Below are 24,771 nucleotides of genomic sequence, written 5' to 3'. Positions count from 1 at the left end.
AATAGTACAGTGTTTGCTGAGACAAATTGCTCCCATTTTCAAGTTAGGGCAGAAACCAGAACAAAGAATTTGTCTTGGGGAAATGTTAATATTAATATTTAGACATAGAATGAAGTATCCATGCTATAGGACACTTAAAGAGGTCCTAGAGGATCTTTCCTCGGAATAGAGAACCAAAATGAGACCGCCAATTAAACTGGAATATATTGGTCTCAGAGGCCAAATAAATACCCAAGTTCTGCTCTAGGCTTTGCTGCTGATTGGTTATGACTTTGAAAAAGTGCCTTTGACACTGGACCTCAGCTTTCTTAGTTATAAAGGCAGAGGAAATCTAATTAGAATCCAATCTGGTCTATGTAGTGTCTATGTTCTTTTTCTGTGACTATGAGAAGTAGTAGAAACAGGATGGCTGCCAACAAGAGGAGGGACCCTGGAAACCATTGTAACTCTGAACCTTCAAAAGACTCAGCTCTACAAAGCAGAATTCCTTCACCAAATTTGGTTACACTACTTGTCAGTTCATCAGGATCTTCTGGGAGTTTGTGTTGGAAATGGGCAAAGGAATAATGTAAGGATAGGCTAAAGATCCTAGAGTTGGGCTTCTTAAAATTCCCCAAGTCTGTTGTGGTTTCTTGTGGGGAGGAGGGGTTGATTTTTTGTTGTTGCTAATTTAAGAAAAACCTCTCTTCTCTGGCTATTCATTTCCCTAGAATTTCTTTTGATCAACACATTAGCTCTTCCCTGAGGGAATAATTCCAACAGATCAGATTCAGAATTGGAACTGAACCCTAAAATACCTGGTCCCCATTTTACAGAGAAAGAAACTGAGGCTTCTTCATAATGATGATTCAACCAGAAAGTTTGAGGTGTCCTGAAGGCAGAGGAAAGAACCCTAGACTTGGGGATAGTGGGAATTTAAACTCTTTTTCCTGTCCTGACTTGGTGAGTCACTTCTCAACAATTGAACAGCAGACACATGAAATGTCTGCAATGTGCCAGGCATTAGATTAGAAATTCAGGATACAAAGTCAGCAAAAAGAAGCTGCCTCTGTCTTCAAGGAGCTTACATTACATTGGGAGAATATAGACATGTATCACTAAGTCAGTGCAAAATGTACAGAATAATTTTAGGAAAAAGGCAACTGGACGGTACGGATAGAGAGAGCGAGGTCTGGAATCAGAAAGACCTGAGTTCAAATATGTCCTCAGACAATTATTAATTATCTGTAACCCTGGACAAGCCACTTAACCCTATTTGGGTCTGTTTTCTGATCTGTAAAATAAGCTAGAGAAGGAAATGGCAAACCCACTCCACTTTCTTTGCTAAGTAAATCACAGTCAGCCATGACTCAACACAAATAACCACAACAAATTGTGGAAGGAGAGAAAACATTCAAGTAATGCCCTTTGTAGGAAGTGATTCCTGAGGAGCAAATGGATTAATGACCATGAAGCATTTTCCATAATGCACTCTCCACTGTGGGAAGACCTAAGATAAAATTCATCTTTGACACTCAATAAGCTATTGGTATTGAATAAATCATTCAGTCAGTTAACAAACTTAATTTGTCCTTGCCCTCAAGGAGTTCACAGTCTAGTGGGAAAAACAACACACATGCAAGTAAACATGTACAAATAAATTCTATCTAATATAAGTGAGAATCAATGGAGGGAGGGCACTAACTTTGGGGATTTTTTAAATAATAGCTTTTTATTCCACAACATAGCATTTATACTCTTTTTTATTTTTTGCTTGCGTTTTTGTTTTTCTTCCCAGGTTATTTTTACCTTCTTTCTTGTGCAGCAAGATAATTGTATAAATATGTATACATATAGTGTATTTAACATATACTTATCTTTTTTTAAATTTTATTTTATTTAATAATAACTTTATATTGACAGAATCCATGCCAGGGTAATTTTTTACAACATTATCCCTTGCACTCGCTTCTGTTTCGATTTTTCCCCTCCCTCCCTCCACCCCCTCCCCTAGATGGCAAGCAGTCCTATATATTTAACATATACTTATCATATTTAACATGTATTGTTAAATCTGGGAGAGGGGGTGGAGGGAAGGAGGGGAAAAGTTGGAACAGAAGTTTTTGCAAGTGTCAATGTTGAAAAATTACCCATGCATATGTTTTGTCAGTAAAAAGCTATAATAAAAAAAATAGCTTTTTATTTTCAAAATATATGCAAAGATAGTTTTCAATATTCACCCTTGTAAAACCTTGTGCTCCAAATTTTTTCCTCCCTCTTTCCCCATCACTGCCTCCCTTAGACAGCAAATAATCCAATAGATGTTAAACTTGTACAATTCTTCTATACATATTTCCATACTTATCTTGCTGTATAAGAAAAATCAGATCAAAAAGGGGAAAAATGAGAAAGAAAAAAAAAGCAAGCAAAGAAGACTAAAAAAAAAAAAAAAAAAAAAAAAAAAAGTGAAAATACTAGATTGCAATCCACATTCAGTACCCACAATTCTCTCTCTGGGTGAAGATGGCTCTCTCCATCATAAGATCATGGAATTGGCCTGAATCATCAAATTGTTGAAAAGAGCCACATCCATCACTGCTGATCATCATATAATCTTCTTGCTGCTGTGTACAATATTCTCTTGGTTCTATTCACTTCACTTAGCATTGTTCATGTAAGTCTCTCCAGGTCTCTCTGAAATCATCCTGCTAATCATTTCTTACAGAACAATAATATTCCATAACATCAATATTCCATAAACCATAACTTATTTAGCTTTTTTCCAACTGATGGGCATCCACTCAGTTTCCAGTTCCTGAAAGCACTAGCTTTGAAGGGAAGTCAGATAAGGTTTCATGTAGAAACCCTGAGAGTCTTCCCCTCCTAGATTAATTCCTTTTTTTTTTTAAAGACTGAGTAAAAGAGACCATCCCTTGACTCATTTCTTTCTTATCCAGCTTTAATCACTGAATGGGTGCAGCCTCAATCAAACTGAGACCTGTTGAGGACTTTAGCTTAAAAAGGCCGCATTCTCCCATTGCATCCATCCATGGCCATCCCCAGGCTTCCTGATCCATATCTGACCACTGGACCCAGATGGCTCTAGAGGGGAAGTGAGGCAGGCCACAGCCCTCCCTCACTCAACTCCAATTCACTCGAATGTCATGGCAGCACCTTCCTGATGTCATGGCCCTGTTTGAGGAGCAAAGGACAAACAACAACTAAAACCAGCTGCATCCTGAAGGAAGCCAGGAAAAACCAGAGGCAAAGATGAAGATACTTATGGTGATAAAGATGAAACTAATAGCTAGCATTTATATGGTATTTTGAGGTTTGCAAAGCACTTTACACATGTTTTTGTTATTTCGGTCTCGTACCTCATTTGAGGTTTTCTTGACAAAGATACCAGAACCATTTCCTTCTCTAGCTCATTTTACAGATGAGGAAACAGAGGCAAGTGACTTACCCAGATACTAGACAACTAGTATCTTAAGCAGGACTTAAATTCAGGTCTTCTGACTCCAGGACTACTTATTTTATCTTCACAACAATCCTAGGACATGAGTGCTTTTATTATTCCTATCTTATGACTGAGACACAGGATGATTTTATGAGTGTAAGGTAAGAGGGCTAAATAGTAACTTAGATAAGGTCACATAGCTGGTAAGAGTCTAAAGCAGGATTTGAACTGAAGTTTTCCTGACTCCAACTCCAATGCTGACATCACTAGGCTATTAGCTGCCTCTCTTCAGAAAGTTTCTATTTTCCCTCAGTGGCATGTGATACATTTATGGCTTCTATCAAAATAATTAATTAAATCCTCAAAGCAAGGGTCAATTTAGTTCACTGGGAGACCCCTGGACTTAGCATCAAAAGAGCAGAATATGAACCCTGGCCCTTTCCTTTACTATGTGACTTTGGGGAAGGTACTTCACTACTCTAGGTTTCAGTTTGCTCATATGTAAAGAATACCTTGTATGACCCATCCTGTATTGTGATGAAAGCCAATGGGAGTTATTGGTAATCTCTCAATGTCTCCCTCATCTATAAATTGGGGATAATCAAACTATTTACCTTTCAGAGTGGTTACAAGAAAAGCATTTTTCAAACCCTAAAGCTTAAAATAGAAATGGGAACTCTGGGCAATTGTCTGAGATTCTAAGAGAGCAGATCTGCTTTGATAGGGGAAGTTCTTCACCCAAATCACTTAAATTATAGCTCCAATAATGGAGGGAAAAATCAAACAAATAAACTTTTAAGTCTGTGGCCAGATTTCCTGGGAAGCTTCTGGAGAACCTGCTGCTTCTCCTTAGGCAAAGAAAGCCCTTTTCTAGCATTTTGGCAAAGATTAAATTGTGTTCTGGCAGAGAATATTGTGGCCTCCAAAAGGAAGTTTTTTCCTTACTCTCCTTGGGGGTGCCATTGCTAAACTGGAATGAAGATAACCCAGCAACAAGCTAAAGCCCCAGAATAAATCAGTAGAGGATTTCCAATCTACATAGTCACTCCCCTGCCTAGAGAAGCATCATAGGTTCTAGTGCAAAGAACTCAGGGCTGACAAGAAGGGAGCTCATAGGGTAATTGGTGAGCAATGTCAATGTGATGGTTTGGGCTGAACTAAGATTTATCCATTCTTTTTAAATGCCATGGTTTTCTTCAGGAGCCTAAACTTGGTTTCTGATTTCCCTTTTCCCTTCTCCACTGGGGAGAAAATATCTGTGGCTTTGAAAATATTCTCCTCATGGGAAGTATGAGTGGACAGTTGGTATGGCAACAGGGAGGGGTCTGACTGGGTCATTCCCCTTATTTTCCTTATGTAAAACTGCCTTTCTGATAGGCAAGAAGGTATGTTTGCTGAACGTTGCCCAACATGGTCTGCATTTACTCAGAAGAGGGATTGAACCTAAAATATCAGAGCTGGAGGGGATCTTAGAATGCAAACCATCAGGGCCAGAAGGAACCTTAGCATGCTGAATGTTAGAATTGGAATGAATGTGAGAGACCCTTTTACAAAGAAGAGATCTGGGACCCAGAAAGGGGAATCAGCTTGACAAAAGATAAAAGATAAGTTATTTTGAGAGTCAGCATGAGAATGGGGGTGTGCTGATTCTAAGCCTAATGTTCTTTCAACTATTCTGTGAGTCCTGGATTTGTAGGGATCAGATAAACTCCATGAAACTTTGTCAATCTCAGTGGCAAACCAGGCGGCAAGCACTAGCTCTGGGGGCACACCCACAGTCTGGGGAGTTTTAGGCATTTCTAATGATTACCTACTGTGTAATATTGCCCTCTTGTGGCAGAGACAGACTCTGATAGAATCAGAGAGAGCACAAATGATAGGATTTATATCTGGAAGGGGGACCTTCAACATTACATCTAAATGTCTCTTTTTTTCAAATAAATAAACTTGGACCTGAGCAGGAGAAAGTACTGGCCCAAATCCAGGTCCTTTGATTCCAATTCAGTGATCTGGTCTACACTACACCATTACACTAAGCTCATAGGACTTTTTCCTCTACCTTTCCCAATTCTTTGTTTAAAGTGAAACCCATTCGACTTGGGTTGATGGCAGTATTGCATATAGAATGGATATCCCCTGAATTCCAGAATCATATGGCTTCTTGAGTTCAATAAGGGAAAGAAGACAATATTTGTCTAATGCCCTCAAGGATCCAGTACATTCTCTACAGCAGGCCAGGAATCATAACTTAAAGCAAAATATTTATCTAGACAGGATAGCAAAATAAATAGGGCAAATAAAGCACTAGATCTATATCAGGTCTCTACCTCACTCCCAGACACACTAACAGATATAATCTCCCACATAGTCATGCTTCAGTGGGAAAAGAATGACTCCCCAGACCTCAAAAAGGAACTGGGGTTTTGGCCTAAGTGCTTTGCATTGCACCCAGGAAATTCCTCCCACGTGAATCTGTTAAGCTTTGCTTAAGGCTACTTGGTGTGGTCCAGGGACTCCATTGTGGACTGGAAGTTCTCTACCTTACTGTAGTAGCCAAAATCTGCTCAATCCACCCATTGCTGCTATTCTGTACTGTTCAGCTTCTCTGTAGCTACCCTGTTGTCTTTTGCTTAGCTTCAGGACCTACCCTGCTCTGGTTTCCAATTGCCCCTTTTGGAAATTGTAATCTCTGTTTCAGAGTAAACTTCCTGGACCACGTGCCTCAGACTAATCAACATATCTTCAGTTTCGTTAGCCTCTGGTCAACTGATTCCCAAAAGGGCCACTCAGGCCAACTGTTATACTACAGAAACTTATTTTTCTCATGGAAAGTCCCCATCTCTTACTTTTACCTGAATTAGAGTGAATTGTAGTTAGAATGAATTAGCCTTTATTAAGGGCAAACTACATGCCAGGCCCTGTGATAAGTGCCCAGGATGCAAAGAAAGGCAAAAATATGGTTCCTGCCCTTAAAGGGTAACATTCTAATGAGGGAGACAATGGCAAATAACTGTACATACGAGATATACAGAGTAAATGAAAGGGAATCCCAGAGAGAAGGCTCTCTTGCAGAAAATGGGATGTAAACTGAGTCTTAAAGGAAGAGTAGAGGATGGAAGTGAGGAGAAAGAACATTCTGCACATGGAAGACATGCAGTGAAAAGGCATTGGAGTGAAGAAATAAAATGTTATATATGAGGAACAGCAAGGAGACCTATATTGCTGGATTGTAGATTATGTAGAAGATAAAGGTAAAAGGCATGAGGCTGTGGAGAGCTTTAAAAGCTCTTTTATATTTTTATATTTCATCTTGGAGATATAAAGAAATAATGGGAGTTTTTTGAGTCATCTCTGCTTTAGAAAAATCATCTTGGCAGCTTAGTTAGGAGTATGATTTGGAGAAGGTGGAGAGAGGTCTGAGGTGGTGAGACCAAAGAGGAGGCTATTGCAATTGTTCAGGTTTGAGGTCATAAGAGTACCAGAGTGGTGTGCTATAAAGGGAAAGGGAGAGAGGGAGAGGAGAGATGGAGGGAGGAAAGGAAGAACACAGAGAAGAAGAAGAGGAGGAAGAAGAAAAGCAAAGGAAAAGAAAGAGGAGGAAGAAAAAGCAGAAGAAGTAGGAGAAGATGAGAAGAAGAAGGAAAAGGAGAAGGAGGAGAGGGAAGAAGGGAAAGGGCAGAGAAAGAGAGAGTAAAAGGAGGGAGGGAAGGGAAGAAGGAAAGAGGAGAAAGAAAGAGTGCTAAAGTTTATAAAGTACCTAGTATGTACCAGGAACTATACTAAGTGATTTTTACAATTATCTTGTTTGATCTTCACAACAACCCCGGAAGGTAGGTCCTAACATTATTTCCATTTTATAGGTTGAAGAAACAGGTAAACAATGGTTAGATGACTTGCCCAGATCTTGCTAATCTGGATAAATGAGATGAGTATAAGTGAGGAGGTGAGGATGACAGCAAGCAGTACAATACCCACACCAACATGAACATGGATCTTTTGAAATATTACATGAAGTCCTGTATATCAAAACCACAGATTAATTGATTGGACCAATTCTCATGCTGAAAAAATGCTTGACTCAGTATTTTAGCAACAGTCACAAAGAGCAAGAAATTTTAAGATTTTTAATGTTAAAACTTCTGAATTTAATTTCTCTTTCTTGAAGTGAGTAAGTTTTTAGTCTTGATTCAATAAATATTTGTTTAATTTAGCTCATATTCCTAAACAATTCAAACATTTTCTTGCCTAAAAGAATCCATTTATTTTTTGTTTGTTTGTTTTTTTAAGTCTTAAATGAAGCTTTTCTGTGGGCTTGGGTAGGGTCTGTTTGAGATTTTTGAAAATGGCTGTGTGTGTGTGTGTGTGTGTGTGTGTGTGTGTGTGTGTCCAGGCACACACCTCAGTCTGAGCAACCTAAGCATACCTGAACAGAAACTTTTTCTGAATTCTTGTCAATAGCTCTTGCTTAGTACGTTCAAGCAGGTAAGCATTTCTTTTTGCTCTTCCTGGTCTCTGTAGATTTTTTCAAATAATGCAGTACATGCTCCAGGGACAGCAACTAAAGCCACAAACATCCTGAGCCTTGCTGGATCAAGAACAGGTCCAACCAAGTTCCGGTTGATCTCTGCCACCCTGCCCCTGAGTGGGGATTCCAGCTAATGTTGACGCTTGTCCTGAATAGCTCCGGGAAAGGCTGGTGCTGCCATATGGCCGCAAGAGGGAGATATTGTGTCATTCATTGTCCACAGGAATATCTACCCACTCCTCTCTACCCTTCAATTTATAAAGAAAAAGAGACACAGAATAAGGAAGAGACACTTAGTAAACACAAAGGCTAATCTGAATTTTAGTCACTGAATTGCAGAATCACAAAGGACCTCAGAATAAAATCTCTAAAACACATTCACTAGGTCTATCATTATCACTCTATCCAGCTTCAAACTTGAATACCTAGTAGAAGGTCACTATTTTCCACGAGGAAGACAAGAAAAAGAGAACAATTAAAAGTGCCCATTAGAAAGTGTCAGAAAGAAAGATGGATTTACATACTCTGCTATCAAATGATGAATTTTTTTGTACATGACAACTCATAAAGATCGGCGTAATCATAATAGGAATTCAAAGGATTCTATACAGAGTGTTTTATTTTAACCTCATTACAACCCCAGGAAGTAGGTGATATTATCATCCCAATTTTACAGTTGAGGAAACTGAGATAGACCAGATTAAGTAATTTGCCCAGAGTCACAAAGTATCTGAAGCCAGATTTTAACTTGGGTCTTCTTGACAGTAGATCCAGTGCTCAATTCACTTTCTCACCTAGCTGCTAGTCAGGCATGGGGTTGCTTGGGTTGCTGTCCTATAGTTAAAATACACAGAGAAGAAAATAGAGGCCTATGGACCCAACGTTGAAATGACCATGAGCTCTGAGAAGTTATCTGATGTATGTGCATGGCTTTTGTAGGCCAGGATGCAGTTGAATAAAACACCTTCTTGGGTGGGAAAGAAACAACTTTTCAAGTGTTTTAAATGGACTTATTTGAGCTTCCTTCCTCAATGTCCAGGCCTTTGCTTGTGTAAAATTTCTTCCTCTAAACTTTTCCTATACACCTGAAGGGTCCTTTGTTGCAAGATATCCATGTTATGTTCTTATCACTTAGCTATAAATATCTTTTAGACAAAAACTTCTCATCTTTTTTCCTGCTCTTAGGAACTCAAAGAAATGTGACTCTAGTAGGCAGAATTTGCACAAGATTTGTTGACTGAAATACTACTTCATTAAGCCAATTGATGCAACATTTATCAAAAGTTTCTATTTGCAGGATCCCTGATTTCATGGACTTCATTGTCCAGAAAGGAAACACCAACACAACTATGATATTCCAGCATTCTTATTTTATATTTTATCATTTTATTTTATATTATCTGGTTAGTAATATTCACTTATTTATCTCATTATCTCTACAACTAGATTTAAAAATCCTGATGCTATCCCATCTCTTTCCCTAACAGTTCTGAGAATATATAAGTGGAGTAGGGAAAAGAACATGGGTTCTAGAATCAGGAAATTTACATTTGAACCCTGACTCTGACAGTTACTACCCTAGTGAATATTAGCAAATCACTTTATTTCTCTAAGACTCCAATCTATACTCAAGTGTAGACAGTAAAAATTTCTTGCTAGTACAAAATTTAAATTAAATGGTTAGCCGCATGGTGGTGGATAATTCAAAGGATAGTATTAGCATGGTTAGATCTTAAAGGAAGGGACTGATGGCAAATGTAAAAAGTATCTGAGTGTTTTAGGGGACAACAAGGTCAACATGAGTCTGTAGTATAATATGGTGGTCAAAAAGAAAAAAAAAAGTAAGGCCATGCTAGATTCCATTAATAAAAATATTCTATCCAATCCTCTTCTCAGACCATGTCTCAGGCATTATCATTGGTTTGCTAGGGTTTAAAGGAATATTCTCCAGCTAGTCTCTGTGAAAAAAAGAAACAGCCGTTGAGTGCATCAAAGAGTTTGTAGAGAAGAACAGTCACCCAGTCACAGTGCCCAACCTTTCTTCACTAACCTACTAACTTCTTAGGTATGACTACTGACTTACCTTGGTAACAAGGAAGCCATAAATCATTGTATCCAAAAGGTAATAGGAAGTTAAAAGGTTTAGATTCTAAGATTATAGAATTATAGAATGAAATTTGAAAGGAAGAAGGAATCCAGATGGTAAGAATCAGAGGGGGATTTGAATCCAAGCCTTTTGGCTTCAGAACCAGTGTTCTTTGCATTGAGTAACGGGAAGTATGCAACCCTCTGAATTTACAGATGAAGGGACTGAGAATCAGGGAGGTTAAGGGATTTGCTTCAGAAGGTCACCAGAAATTGAGGAGAATCAGAGTGAGATTTGAACCCAACTCCTTTTGCTTGGAACAGTAGCTCTTTGAATTGAAAATCAGGGAGGATGCAGTGAGATTTAGTGCAAGGACCACTGGATTTGGAATCAGAAGATTTAGGTTATGATCCCAGTTTTGATGCTTACTAGCTAGGCAATCATGAACAAATCAATCTACCTCTGGGGACCTCTGTTTCTTCACTTGCAAAATAGCAGGGTTGGATTCTAAGGTGCCTTCCAGTTCCATAGAAGCTACTATGGCTTCTTACAGAGTCTGAAGACTCCAATGACTTTAAGAATCAGTGTCAAAGAGCCTTGGATCTGGTTTCAAATCCCACCACTGATTCTTACTACCTGTATGATCTTGGAAAAATCACTTAGTTTACCTGATCATTATTTTCCTCATTTAAAAAAAATGAGGTGACTGAATAGCTTTTGAGGCCCCATAAAACTCTGTATCTATGACCTTATAAAACAGTATTCAGGAAAGGACATGGAGAGTCAGCAGAAGGGAAATGACTAGCCCACAGTCTCACAGATAGTCATCAACAGAGTTAGGATTCAAACTTTATCTCTAGATTCCCAGATCTTTCCAAAGCCCCACTATCATGTTTGTTAGTCTCCAGATTCCCTTCCTAAGAAGAATCATGAAGAACAATATTGTATTAATGAAGGAGAAATAGAACTGGGAGATTACTTCAAGAATCAATGGTTTTATCAACGTGGGCACCTTATTCATTGACTTGATTCATCTTCAATCCATCAGTAGATGATTTTTATAAGCAACCCCTCCCCCCCAAAAAAAATCACCATCTCTATAGACTAACATTCCTTTAATGAGGCTTTAAACATGAGTTCAAATCCTGCCTCAGACATTTACTACATGTGTGTCCCTGGGCAAGTCATTTAACCTCTCAGCCTCAGTTTCTTCATCTGAAAAATGGGGATAACCACACCACCAGATTATGATGAGGATCAAATGAATTCCCCAGAAAATAGACATACAGTCAACTCCCAAATTCAAATCTGAAGTTCTTCTAGCTTGATAGAAACTAACAGAACTTATTTCCCTCTGTCCAAACCTTTCGCAGCCCAGAATGATCTTCAGCCATGATGAACTAACAGAAGACTTTGGTAAATAAAATTGAGATAAGATAAACAAAAAGACAGGTACATCAGTTGGGTTGCCATCTGTGACCAGCTGGCAAGTAATCCTTCTTGGTACTAGTACAACACTAGGTGGTACCCAACCAAGTTCAATATTTCAGTTGCCAAAGCAAAATAATTCTGAGCCTAGTGGCCTCCTTCTGGTATGGCTGAAGGTGTCTAGGGGCAGAGTTTCTGAGAAGAACTGCTCAGGATTGCTGAATTGACAGAAGCTGTAGTGTTCTCTGAACTTTCAGATGAGAGAAGGCATTGAACTGGTTGAACCAGTCACATGAGTTTTATTTTAAGTATTAAGATCCTAAGCTACAAAACTAGAAGGGACCTTAGGGATCATCTAGTCTAAACTCCTCATTTTAACAATGATAAAACTGAGGCCCAGAGAAGTGAAATAATTAGTACAAAGTCACAAAGGTAATAAGCAGCAGGGCTAGGATTTGAACCTGTCATTAGAGATAACTAGAAGGTTCAGTACATAGACAATCAGACTTGGAACCAGGAAGACATGAATTCAAATCCTACCTCAGACATTTTCTATCTGTGTGTCCCTGGGCAAGTCATTTAACCTCTCACTCTCAGTTTCCTCATTTGTAAAATGGGGATAACTACTTCACCAAATTATGATGAAGATCAAATGAGTGAACACATGTAAAGTTATACTTTGAAAATATTTAAGCACCATATAAATTCTAGTTGTTATTTATTCAACTCTAAATTTAACCTTGTTTTCATTACTATTTCTCCACTGGGCTGCACTCAGAGCCTGAAGGCTGGCTCCAGGGAGGAATCCCCAATATGGATCTGGATATTGTCACTGAGCCTAAGAATTATATATTGTAATGTCATAATCTGGAAGGTTCACCAACTGGATTTACAGGAAATGGAGAGGTTTATTCTCATAATATCATTAACATAACACAACATAACATTGCCACCACCCCCACTTAAAAACTCCTCTAGTTCCTCATTTCCCACAAGACAAAGTTCAAATTTATTAACCTGATATTCAAGATTCTATGCTATTACCTAGCACTTTTTGTGCACCAGTACAAGCAATATAGAACCTATCTTCCAATAAACTTAAAATACAAATGCATTTCAAAGAAGAGTGAGAGAGAGAGAGAGAGACCTCTAAGTAGTATACTAATTACTTGGAACAAGAAATAAATTTTTTGAAAAGTGCTATGCTCCATTTTAACAAATAGAAATGTGTTACTGACAGAACCCATGCCTGGGTAATTAAAAAAAAAAAGAAAAAGAAAAAGAAAAAAACAAAACAAAACAAATAGAAATGTTAAATCTCCTTCCAAATGTCCAGAGATCCCATCTGTACACCTGCTCTTTCAAATCTGTTGCAGGGAGGCTTGATGTCTGGACCAGGCTGAAAGTAAGATCTTTGAGACAGACTTTGCCTAAAGAGACAAAAAGAAAACTTATGGAAAGCCTAATAGCCCTTTTTTTCAACCTAGTGATCGCATATTGACAGTTCTCTTGTGGAGAGCGTGGAACTGAAAAGATTTTTGACCTGTAACTAGAAAGAAAACATTTCATTTCTATCTGAAAGCAGCCAATTCACAAGTATTGATAAGATATCTTCAGGAAGGAGGTATCATGGAGAGAATACTTTGGTAGTCTGCTGTTGGTGGTACTACATAATAAACATATACAGTCTTTATATTCAACATCATCATAGAGAGTGGCAATCTTGACAATTTCCTGCATTTGTATATTCAAAAAAAGTCTCATCTCCAAAGGCTGAATACTTTGGTGGCTTCGTGTAGGAGGCTGTAATTTTTAGTTCATTCTGGCAAATTGGCTTTCCCAAAACCACCTGCTGAAGACTGTCCCAGACTATCTCAGCATCACGGACACTCTTGTGGTTGCAAGTAATAATTTTAATATGTTTGTGTCTTGTGACAATCATGATCATGATGGAATGAACTTCATACCATAGACAGTGGTTTCATTGGTCCCTTTTGTTGCATTCTTAATTCTGTAGTTTGAAAGAATGAATGTTACTTGAAGGAATCATGTAAAATGTGTAGCTATTTGTAGCACACATTTCCAACATGATATTACAATAACTTTTGGTTGGGTGAAGTCAAGGGTTTCAAAGATCATTCAAGCCCACAATGAAATAGGATCAGCTGCAAGATAGCACAAAGGAAAATATGTTCAAAAATGAAAAACAATGCAAAAAAATGGTACCTACTAAATGTGCAGGTCTATACTAGGCTCTGGGGCTAGGAAAAAAACAACATAGTCCCTGATATCAAAGAACATTCTAGTATAAAATTATCTGTTCAAATTTATATCATAAAACTTTCCCTCTCTGTATTCTATACTGTGGTAAAATGATCATGCACTGATTTCTAAAATTGCTTTTTGCTTTCCCACCTCCATGCTGTTACTTATGCTGTTCTTTCTGTGTGCCTGAAATCCCCCCAAAATAATCAGAATAATATATGATTCTTCATATATTGAATTTTTAATTATCCTTTAAAGCCCAGTCCAAATGCCACCTCTTCTATAAAGCCTTGCCTGATCCCCTGATCCTCCAAGTCATTAAAGATTTTCAATCCCAGACTCAGCATGTGGTTTGTTTTGTTTCGAGTTTGTTTTTTTTTTTTTGGTTTTTTTGTTTTTTGTTTTTTTTTGGGGGGGGCAAACCTCTAATTTAGTTATCACATAATATACAATATTGATATCTGTTTATATTTTATTTCCTTAGTAAGCTATAAATTATGTGAGGGCAGGCATTAGATCTTGTCTAAACTTTGGGTCACTCTCTATACCTAACACAGTGCTCTGTATATATCAGGCTCTTAATAAATAAGTTTTCTGAATAAATGAATAATTTTAAAAGTCAGGTACTGACTTTAGTCAGTTGTTTAATGTTATATGTTTGAAGGTGAAGTTATCAGCATCTTACAGCAAGTATTTGGCTTGGATATTGCATCTACCACTCTGATAGCTCTCTAATGCTTTTTCATTCTATTATTCCCAAGGTATCTCCAGTTCAAAGCACCCAAGATATAGAGAATAATAACAACTTTGAGTAAGTATCATGGAAATCCTGTTTTTTACCACTATAAAGGGGGATTAGCCAATGAGTCCCTAATCCTTAGAACATGATTGTTCTTCTGCAGACAATTAGTAAACTTTTTATCATTATATCAGCATAAGCCCCTCGGTCACTTTTATCCCCACCCCCAAACCCACTTGGAGTCACTTTCCTAGTTCCTAAATGTATATTTATATCCACTTGGAGATTTCATCAATTCTCATGAATTAATTAACTCTATTCAGGTGATTCCAAAAAATAAAAAAACTATATATATGTATGTATGTATGTATCTATATCTATATCTATATATCTATATATATCTATATATATCTATCTATATCTATCTATATCTATATATATATATATATATGTATATATATATATATACCTACTTATGAAACTTGAGTTTTTTTTTAAATCAACAACAACCCTTTTGGATATCTTCACCTATATGTCCCATATTTATCTCAAACTTAATACAAATAATAAATATAGAATTCATTATCTCTCCCATCCCTAAAAAAGAATTATTAGATTTTAACTATGAGTATATGTGAGAAATCATTAATCTCTGCAAATCAGAGCTTGTTTTATTTTTGTTGATGATTATTTACACTTAAGAAAATATTAATAATATAGATTCAATTTAAAGTATATGTGGTTGATTTTTTCCAAATAGCCCAGTACTTATCCATTTTAGCAACATACCCTTGACAGTACCATCCTTCTAGTCATACAAATTTGCAAGTCATCTTTGGTTCTTCCCTCTTCCTTATACTACTCATCCAAGCAATATCTAAGTCTCTGCCCATTCTGTTACCATAATATATATATACATCTTTTCCATCATCTCCCTCTTTTCTCTCTATTCCTTATTGACCCTTATTATCTAAGGTCTAGGCTATTATTAGGCTAGCCTCCTAGTTCTTCCTGCTTCTGGTCTCTTCTTTTTTCTCATCCATCCTCTATGCAGCTGCCAAAATATTTTCTCTAAAGTACAGATCTGACTTTGTCACATACACACACCCCCACCCTACCTCCAGCCAAACAAATCTCCTTGATGCCATCCAAAAACAACATTCTGTTTCCATATCTACTTCCCCATGCCTGGAAAACATTTCTTCCTTACCTCTGCTATTTAGAATCTTCAGCTTTCTTCAAAATTCAGCTCATAGGAAGTTTCACCTCCTATGCAAAGTTTTTCTGGATGCCACTCACTGTTAATATTGTCTTCCTTCTCAGGTTACCTTATATTACTTTATCTGCTTCTATGTTCTATTTCCCCATAGAGAGTAGCTCCATAAAATTAGGGAACGGTTTTGGCAAAGCCACATCTTTTCCTTTTAGCCATGCTGCTTCCTTTATCCTGCCATTCACAACCCATCAGTCCTCACCCACTACTGCTTAAAGGCATCAGATACCTGAATTTACTATAAACTGATCTCATCTGAACTTCCCCTATTAGACTGGAAGCAACTTGAGAGCAGAGACTCTTTTTTTCCTTTCTTTGTATCACCAGTACTTAGCATAGTATGACACGTAGTAGGTACTTAATAAAATGCTAGTTGACTAACCAACTGCAAAACCACTATCTTGCACATAGTAGATGCTTAATACATTATCATTGAATTAGACCCAATGCAGCATATTAGAAATAGATGTGGTAGTGTTCTAATATAATGGTTCCACTATCACTGATCACTAGGGTCAATTGCTATGAAAATATTGTAAAACTTCTGTTTCTCACCTATTTGTTGCCCTTTTCCCATTTCAGCAACAAGTGCTGATGGAGATTATAAGATGATCATAAGATCATCTAGTGACTAGGTGGCAATAAATAACTCTTTTGTCCCAATATCAGTAATAGTTTTGCCATTGGCAATGACTCCCAAGCACTCCCCTATTTTCTTGGGCATACCAAGGTCGGAGGTTATGGGAACCTATTTTGGGAATACTATATCTCACAATTTCAGAACCAAATATGAACTATAGTTGGTCACCACCCTTGGGAAGTTCACATTAGTAAGATGGGCATTTCAGCCTCTCTTATATCACCAATTTTGCTTCTAAGGACCTTAGTCACACTCCACAACCAGGTCAGCCAGGCTGTAAAGTAGAGTCTATGCAGTTATTAAAAGAAACTACAATAGGTGATAATGGGCACAAGCTGACTTCTTTCTTTTTTGCCCCATCTAAGTCCACACACACACACACACACACAAACCCTAATTCCCATCCTTGCCTGAAAAAATTCAATAATCTCTCTCCACTCTGACTCACAAACTCACTCCACTTTTCCCAGTGGTGGTGGATCAGATATGCAGACCTTGCTGTAGCTACACCCTTTTGATTCTATGCCTTTTCATATTCTCAGAAGCTAAACTTTCCTTAATGTGTTGTCTTCCTCTACTAGGAAAAAATATATAGCTATAAGATTTGCAGAACATATTACACGTCATCTCATTTGAACCTTATGACCAACACTATAAGGTAGGTGCTATTGTTATCCCTATTTTTCAGATAAAGAAACTGAGGCTGAGAGGAGTTATGATACTTTCCCAAGTAACATTTGAGCCAGGGTTTGAAATTCTGTCTTCCTGACTCTAGGTGCAATGCCCTATCTACTGCACCACCTCACTGCCTCCTTGACAACAGACTCTCTTCTTTCTGTTTGTATAACCATCACTTAGTACAGTGCATGATACATATTAATTGCTTAATAAATATTTGCCATTCATTCATTATAGGAAACCAAAGGCAAAAAGATGATTTCCCTTCCATACCATGAGCTTCCCACCTTTTACCAAGAAGATGGACAAAGAGGCCTAAGTGAACTCTTAGGCAACATATTTTAGTGGAAAGAGTACTTAACTGAGCCTGAGGATACTTCATAACAAACTTTAGTTCTAAGAAAGGAAACAGGCATCTAGTAAAGTGCTGTGCTAAGCTCTTTGTAAATATTATCTCACTTGATCCTCACAACAATCCTGAGAGGTAGATATTGTAATTACCCCTATTTTACAGTTGAGAAAATTGAGGCAAACGAGTTAAGTGACTTGTCCAGGTCATACTGCTAGTAACTAATACCAGATGTAAACCAAAAACAAAAACAAAAAACCCAACCCCCAAATCAACAGTGTAGCCTTGAATAACTTTTCCCATGACCTCAGTTTCCCTATTCCCAATAATAATAGTTCACATTGATAAAGCACTCTAAAATTTGAGGTAAGTATTGTATAAGAATGATTAATTATCCTTGTTTTACAAACAGGGAAATTGAGGCTCAGAGAAATTAAATGAATTACCCAGAATCTCATCTGTAAAATGAAGGAAATGGCCCCCATGACTTCTGAGACTTTTTTCAGCTTTATCATTATTTTATTCTTTTGGGTAGGAATCAGGGTGTAGTAACTAGAGCACAGAAATAGGAATCTAAAGACCTAGATTGTGTCTGACTATGACACAAATTATTTGTGCCTCACCTATAAATGAGAAGACTGGACAAGGTAATCACTGTTTCTTAGGTCCTATGATGTATAGTATTTGTGCTTTGTATCAGACTTACTTTTATTTAAAATTCTCTTTATCCTTAGACCCTGGAGCCTCTGGATATACATTCAGTATGTGTGTCTGAGCCCATACTATGGGACCAAATTGAGATTTCCACTCTCTGAGACTCTATTGTTCTGTCTGACAGCTCTTGCTCTTAAGCATCCTTATTATGTCTTTTTGCCCACAGGACTTCCACCAGGAGCAGCAAGAGGCCTGAAAGACAAACTCCCATCTTGTATGACTGCTCAGAAGAGGAGTTGATGGCGAGCATTGAGCGGGAATATGGCCGCTGAGGGTTAGCATGAACCAGGGAAGACACTTGGCTTTGGATGACAGCCCCTGAGCAGTGAAAAAAACACATCCTCCATGGAGAAGGGAGACAATGTCAATTTCTGTCTCTGCTCCTCATCAATCAGAAGCTTGAACAATACATCGGTCAAGTTACTAAGAGCATCCTCTCTCTAGCAAGCAATAGATCAGTGCCGAGGAAGGTGTAGAGTCTTTCTACAAGACAACCACCATTTATTTGTAGATCTGTAGACTATAATGCCTAGAAGGGAACTTGGAGATCATCTGGTCCAACATTTGTATTTTGCAGATAAGGAAGCTGAGTTCCAGAGATGTAAAGATCACACAAGGTGCTAATTGGCTGAGTTAAAACTTGAAATTGGATCTCTTGACTATTCAGCCAGTATTCATTCTACTGTACTATCCTACCTTCCCTTTAATAGCTGGCTTTTTAAAATGTGATCTTTCAGAAGTCAGTCCCAAAGGATAGTCTTTCGGCATGGTGAGCCATCCTGCATTGTAGTCTGCAGTATCTGGTCAAGGACTGCAGTGAGAATCATTCTTACATGATACAGTGGAAAGAGCACCATCTCTGGGGAATAAGAGGACTTGAATTCAAATTTCAGCTCATATTTAGTAGCATGTGACCTTGGACAAGTAACTTATTGTTCAGTCATTTTCAGGCATGTCCAACTCTTTTGATTCCATTTGTGATTTACTTGACAAAGTACTGGAATAGTTTGCTATTTCCTTCTCCAACCTTTTTTACAGATGGGGAAATTGAAGCAAACAGGGTTAAGTGACTTGGCCAGGCTCATACAACTGGTAAGTGTCTGAAGCTGGATTTAAACTCAGGTTTTCCTGACTCGGAGACCAGCATTCTATCCATTGCTATCTCAGGAGAATTTAGTATCTCTGTAAAATGAGGGGGTTGAAGTGATTGGTCTCTAAAATCTCCACCAGCTCTAAGCTATGGTCTGTAATGGTGTACTCTGAATATTTGGCATAGTGAAGGGAAACTAGAGTACTCTATAAGTAACTTGTTCCTTTGTCCATTCTTTTAAGAAGGGGGGACATTATTTTAAGAAAGGGACTGTGGCTGTTTGGAGACTATGTGACTCTTCTTGGGGGCCTATGAAATGAATAATTTGGACTGGTTCCTTCTACCACAGATATTCCTGTGAATCTAAATATTTCTCTCATGTCTGAAACATATCCCTGGTTATGAAACACATAAAGACTGAGAGGCAACTCAATGCTATTTAATTTAAAAGTAGAGGATTTCAACTCTCTCCTTATTCCCAATTAGACCTTGGGTAAGACACTCCCCTTTTCTCAGCCTCTGTTTCCCCATCTGTAAAATGAGGATAATAATGTGATCACCGATTCCTGCCTACCCCCACAAAGTCATTATGAGAAAGTGCTTTGTGAACTTTAAAGGAATATGTAAATGTTAATTATTTATTATTAGTCCCATCATCCAAATTGCTACTTATTGTCAGAGATGAGGTGAGGAGTGTGAATTCTAAATTCTAATTGAAATGAATTTGTGCTTTAAGACATTACAACATAAACTGTCCATTGTGTCTGAAATACAGTTGTCACATTGTATACTACAAGGGAGGATGAATTCCAACAACACTTTATTCTAAGAAACTCTGTTACCAAATGTAGAGATAAGGTAGAAGATATTTATGTGAGTTTTGAAGCTAAGTGGATTCCTTCCCCTCTGAGTTGCTGTCCAGCTCTCAGGATCACATGTCCCTGAGTCTCAGAGCTGGAATGGACCTAAACAGCCATTGAGGTCTACTCATACTTGGGGGGGAAAAAATGTCCACCACAGCATATCTGATATAGGACAGTTTTTGAAGACTCCAGTGCTGGGAAGTCCACCATTTCTCCTTGGAAAAACTCTAATCCTAGGAAGTTGGGGCATTTCCCCCTGGTATCAAGGCAAAATTTACTTCCTTGCAAATTCTATTCATCCCTCCTGGTTCTAGCCTCTGAGAGGGCCAAGTAGAACAGGAAAGTCTTTCAAATACTTCAAAGACACCACATTTGTACACACACACACACACACACACACACACACACACAACTTTTTCTCTTCAGCTTTTTCTTCTCCAAGATTAACTTTCCCAGTTCTTTTAATGGATCCTTATATGCATGAATTTGAGGTCCTTCACTACTCAGACTGTCTTCCTTTGGATATCCTCCAATTTATTTTCAATTCCTTTTCTAAATGATGGCATCCAAAACTGAATACAATATTTCTAGCTATTGTCTGATTTTTTATTCTCCCTCTCTAGATGAGGCAAGATATGGCTTCCTGATCCCCTTCAGCCTTATAGGAGGGTATTCTCCTGCTTTTTTTGGAGATTATTCCAAACTCAGTGAAATTGAAATTGTCTACATCAATAAACCAAATTGATGTCCCATGGTAACTAGAGGTGCTGACTACATAAGATAGAGTCTCTGCCTTCCTTTGCCCAGCCACAGCTACATCTAAGGTCATAGATTTTGGAATTGGAAGAGATTTAAGAGAACATCTAATTTAAGGCTTCCTAACTTGTTTTGTGCCATGGACCTCTTTGGCAATCTGTGGAAACCTATGAAACCCTTCTCAGAACATATATATATATATTCACATATATAGAGGCATGTATATAGATATGTGTGTATATATATATATATATATATTCACATATATAAAAACATGTATATAAATATGTGTATATATATATACACATATATAGAGATGTATATAGATATATGTGTATATATATATGTATATACATACATACATGTAGATTCATACTATATATACAATTACTAAGGGAAATGATAAATTTCAGTTAGAAGTTATTAAAAATAAAGATGCAATTTTTTTCCCCATCCAAATTCACAAATCCATAGACCTCAGGTTACCAGTTGCTAATCAAGTCCAACCCCTTCATTTGGCTAAGAGAAATCCATGGCCCAAAGAAATGAAATAACTTGTACAAAGTTGAATATATTGTAAGTGGCAAAATTGTACTTGTTGAACACAAGTACTCTCATTCCAAATTCAGTATTCTCTTTCTCTTACAACACACTGACTCACCACTAGGTGATTCATTGCTCACTACTGACCCATGGCAAAAACAATGATTAGAATTTTTCCCACTCTCACCCCTAAATCCAGGCCAACTTTGTCTTCAGAAGCCTACACAAGGAAGAGCTTCACTAACCATTGTGAAGGCTTATGATATTCACATAGACAGGAAGCTTAGTGATATCTTCCCCCAGGGCCCTCCCAAGCCAACCTTTACTCTTTCCAAGCAACCCGCCAGCCCTCCCTTTCTCCCTGCTATCTACAATGGCACTCACCTGTTGCTTACATACTTTAGTAACTACAAAGCTGAAACACAAATCTCATTCTTATCAACTCTTTTAAGAGTAGCACACTGCCTATAATACCTAGGAAGACTGGAAAAAAAAAAAAAAAAAAAACAGATGAGGAGGCACTGCCGGACTGGAAATTATAAAAAACAAATCCAAATAAGAACAATTACCTGAAAATTATTAACAGGTATTTCACAAAAGTGGCCAAGCCTAATGGTCTTTGATTTCCAGTGCTTGTCATAGCTGTAATGGGCAAATCGACTTATTAACTTTTCTTGGACAGTTTTGATTTTGGACCTTATTCTCTGATCCAAGTCCCAACCCCCTTATTTGACAGCTGAGGAAATAGACTGACAGAAAGGAATGGAGTTATCCAAGGCCACACAAGTTATTCAATAGAGACAAGATTTAATCCCATCTTCTGTGACTCCAAATCCAGCAGTCTTTTTCCAGGGAGCTGGTAGATGGAGAGAATATGCGCATACCACCCAAAGCTCTGAGTTTGTCTCAAAACATCCCCAGAGTTGAGGACTACTTTTATTCAAGTGCCTGAGGGACAACCTCCTTTTAGAAAAAAAAAAAAAAAAAAAAAAAAAAAAATATATATATATATATATATATATATATATATATATATATATATATATATATATATATATATACACTCCCAGTTTCTGCTCTTCTATCATCTGGACTTCTTTTATTTTAGTTAGAGCTATTTCAGGAAGCAGTGAGGTGCAAAGATGTAGGTTTTTCTCAATCCAATGATTCTGATGCTCTCTGGCTTTTGTCTGTGCCTTCTCTGAAAAGCCAGTGTTCTAGCTGTTGAGCCAATTTGTATGAGAGGCATCATCTATCTATATATCTGGGTCATATAACAAATGTAAAAGGAAAGGAAATAGGACTATTTTTTAATTAGAAAATTATTCAACTTGGAGGGGGAAAAGAACCTGCTATCCTCAATGGGTAAAAGAATCATGCATAACTAAATTGTACTAAGTATAATTGAAATTTTTTCATTACTGTTTTAGTAATAAAAATCTTCTTTGTGAAAAGAGATGTCTCATTTCAGGTTTTACCGCCCTAATTCAGATTTCACAGGCATTTTCTAACATGACAGTTGGACATTTTGCACAAACAATAGATTAGCATGTTTTTTTTGGTTTTGCTTTTGCTAGCAAAAGTTGGTCCCCCTACCTTTTTCCAATGTAAGTCTTTTAAGAATACAAATTAGGTGGCAGCTAGGTGACACAGGGGATAGAGCACCAACCCTGAAGTCAGGAGAACAGGAGTTCAAATCTAACCTCAGACACTTAAAATTCAGTGGTTCTCGAACTCTTTTTCTCAGTATCTTTACAGTATTAACAACTATTAAGAATATGTCCAAAGAGTTTTTGTTTATATGGGTTACATAATAGATTAAATAGAAAAAAAACTCATTTTGAATTTGTAGACCCTCTGAAAAGATTTCAGAGACCCTCCAGGATTCACTGCACCACACTTTGAGAACTACTTCAACTTAATACTTCCTAGCTGTGACCATGGGCAAATCACTTAACCCCAATTGCCTTAGGAAAAAAAAAAAAAAGAATGCTAATTAGGATATATTTAATTTTGCTTAATTAGCCTTGTTGTCAGGAAGACCTGGCTTCCAGTTAATGTCTCTGGTACATAGTTGTCATATAACTTAGTAAAATCTCTTAATGTGTCCTAAGAAACTCTCAAAAATTGTAAAGTGCCCTACAATGCAGATTTTACATATATCTCCTTAGTAAATATGAGGAAATATACCCATGAATCATATGTCTAGAAAAAAAACTTTTCTGAAAAGAGGTAAGAAATATATGTGACCAAAAAAAATTAATCCTAATATTTATTTTGGGGTCAGACAATAAAATGGTATTGACATGGCTTTAGAAGAGCTGAGCATTTACTTTTGTCATACAGGGAAATCTGCTTTCAACGAAAACATGTATTAGCTTACTGTGCTCAACAGTGAGAATGCAATAATATAATATGGTATGATTCTAGCTGGAGGAGCTTATGATCTCCTGGGAGTTGGACTGTTGTTCATTCTTCATTTTTGAAGAGGACCAATGACAAGATGGGGTGATGTTTCAACTTGCACTGAATAGAATTTAAGTGAAACAGTTGCGCAACGTCTTCAGCCTCTTCCAGACCCAATGAGTTCCAGTAACAAAACAAAAGACAGAAGACTATTGCAATGCGATGAATTTGGTATCTTTGATATCTTACCAAGCTCTAAGTGCTCCACAGCACCTAAGTTTCATCTGTCTTTGTGGTCACTGGAATAAATTGTTCCTATCTGCTCATTGCACAAGGGGAAGTCCTCACATGCTTGAGGGAGACAATCCCCTAACTCAGTGATGGGTCTAAAGTCTCTTAGTTTCCTACAACCTGGTTTAGCTTTTCTGTTGAGATGGTTTTGCCAGTGTATGGCCGCTGCATGTACCATAGCTTCTTGAATTGGATTGGAAAAGTAGTGACTGAGAAGGAAGGAAGAGCTTAAGACCGAACACAAAAGGCTTTAAGGCAATTTTTAAAATGAGCAAATCAAGCAGGATATTCTCCAACATCTGTTAAGTATCTTTAGTGTCTGAAGTCCTAAGCTTATTCTGGAAGAGAGGCATAGATTAAGACATTTCTAACCTCAAAAAGCTAATTTTTGAATATACCTCTCTAATCTTTTAAGAAGGGAATAAGGATCCCCAACCAGTACTTGGGATCTTAGAGCTTAGAGCTAAAGGAGATGTTAGAGATCATCTAGTTCAGGGTTTTCTGCATTTTTTTGTGCCATGGAACATCTTTTGTAGTCTGGTGAAACCTATGAGCCCCTTCTCAGGATAATGTTCTTAAATGCATGAAATAAAATGCATAGGCTTACAAAGAAAACCAAATGAAGTAAAGATTTTTTTCTCATCCACATTCATAGATATCCTGAAATTTTCCTTTCATTTTACAAA

General features: G+C 37.5%; 1 long non-coding RNA gene across 1 annotated transcript in view; it reads left to right on the top strand.

Annotated features, from left to right (window-relative positions):
• The window catches only part of LOC127548624 (uncharacterized), a 28,486-nt gene extending 7,428 nt beyond the window's left edge, over positions 1 to 21,058 (top strand). The window contains exons 2-3 of the long non-coding RNA XR_007950443.1: positions 14,505 to 14,554; positions 18,303 to 21,058. This is a non-coding gene — a long non-coding RNA (uncharacterized LOC127548624). The remainder of the gene's footprint in view (positions 1 to 14,504; positions 14,555 to 18,302) is intronic.
• The last annotated feature ends 3,713 nt before the right edge of the window (positions 21,059 to 24,771 follow it).

The sequence above is a fragment of the Antechinus flavipes genome, chromosome 2 (genome assembly GCF_016432865.1).
Source record: "Antechinus flavipes isolate AdamAnt ecotype Samford, QLD, Australia chromosome 2, AdamAnt_v2, whole genome shotgun sequence".
Lineage (NCBI taxonomy): Eukaryota > Metazoa > Chordata > Mammalia > Dasyuromorphia > Dasyuridae > Antechinus > Antechinus flavipes.
The sequence above is the reverse complement of the archived record's forward strand: the minus strand, read 5'-3'. Positions and strand labels throughout refer to the sequence as shown.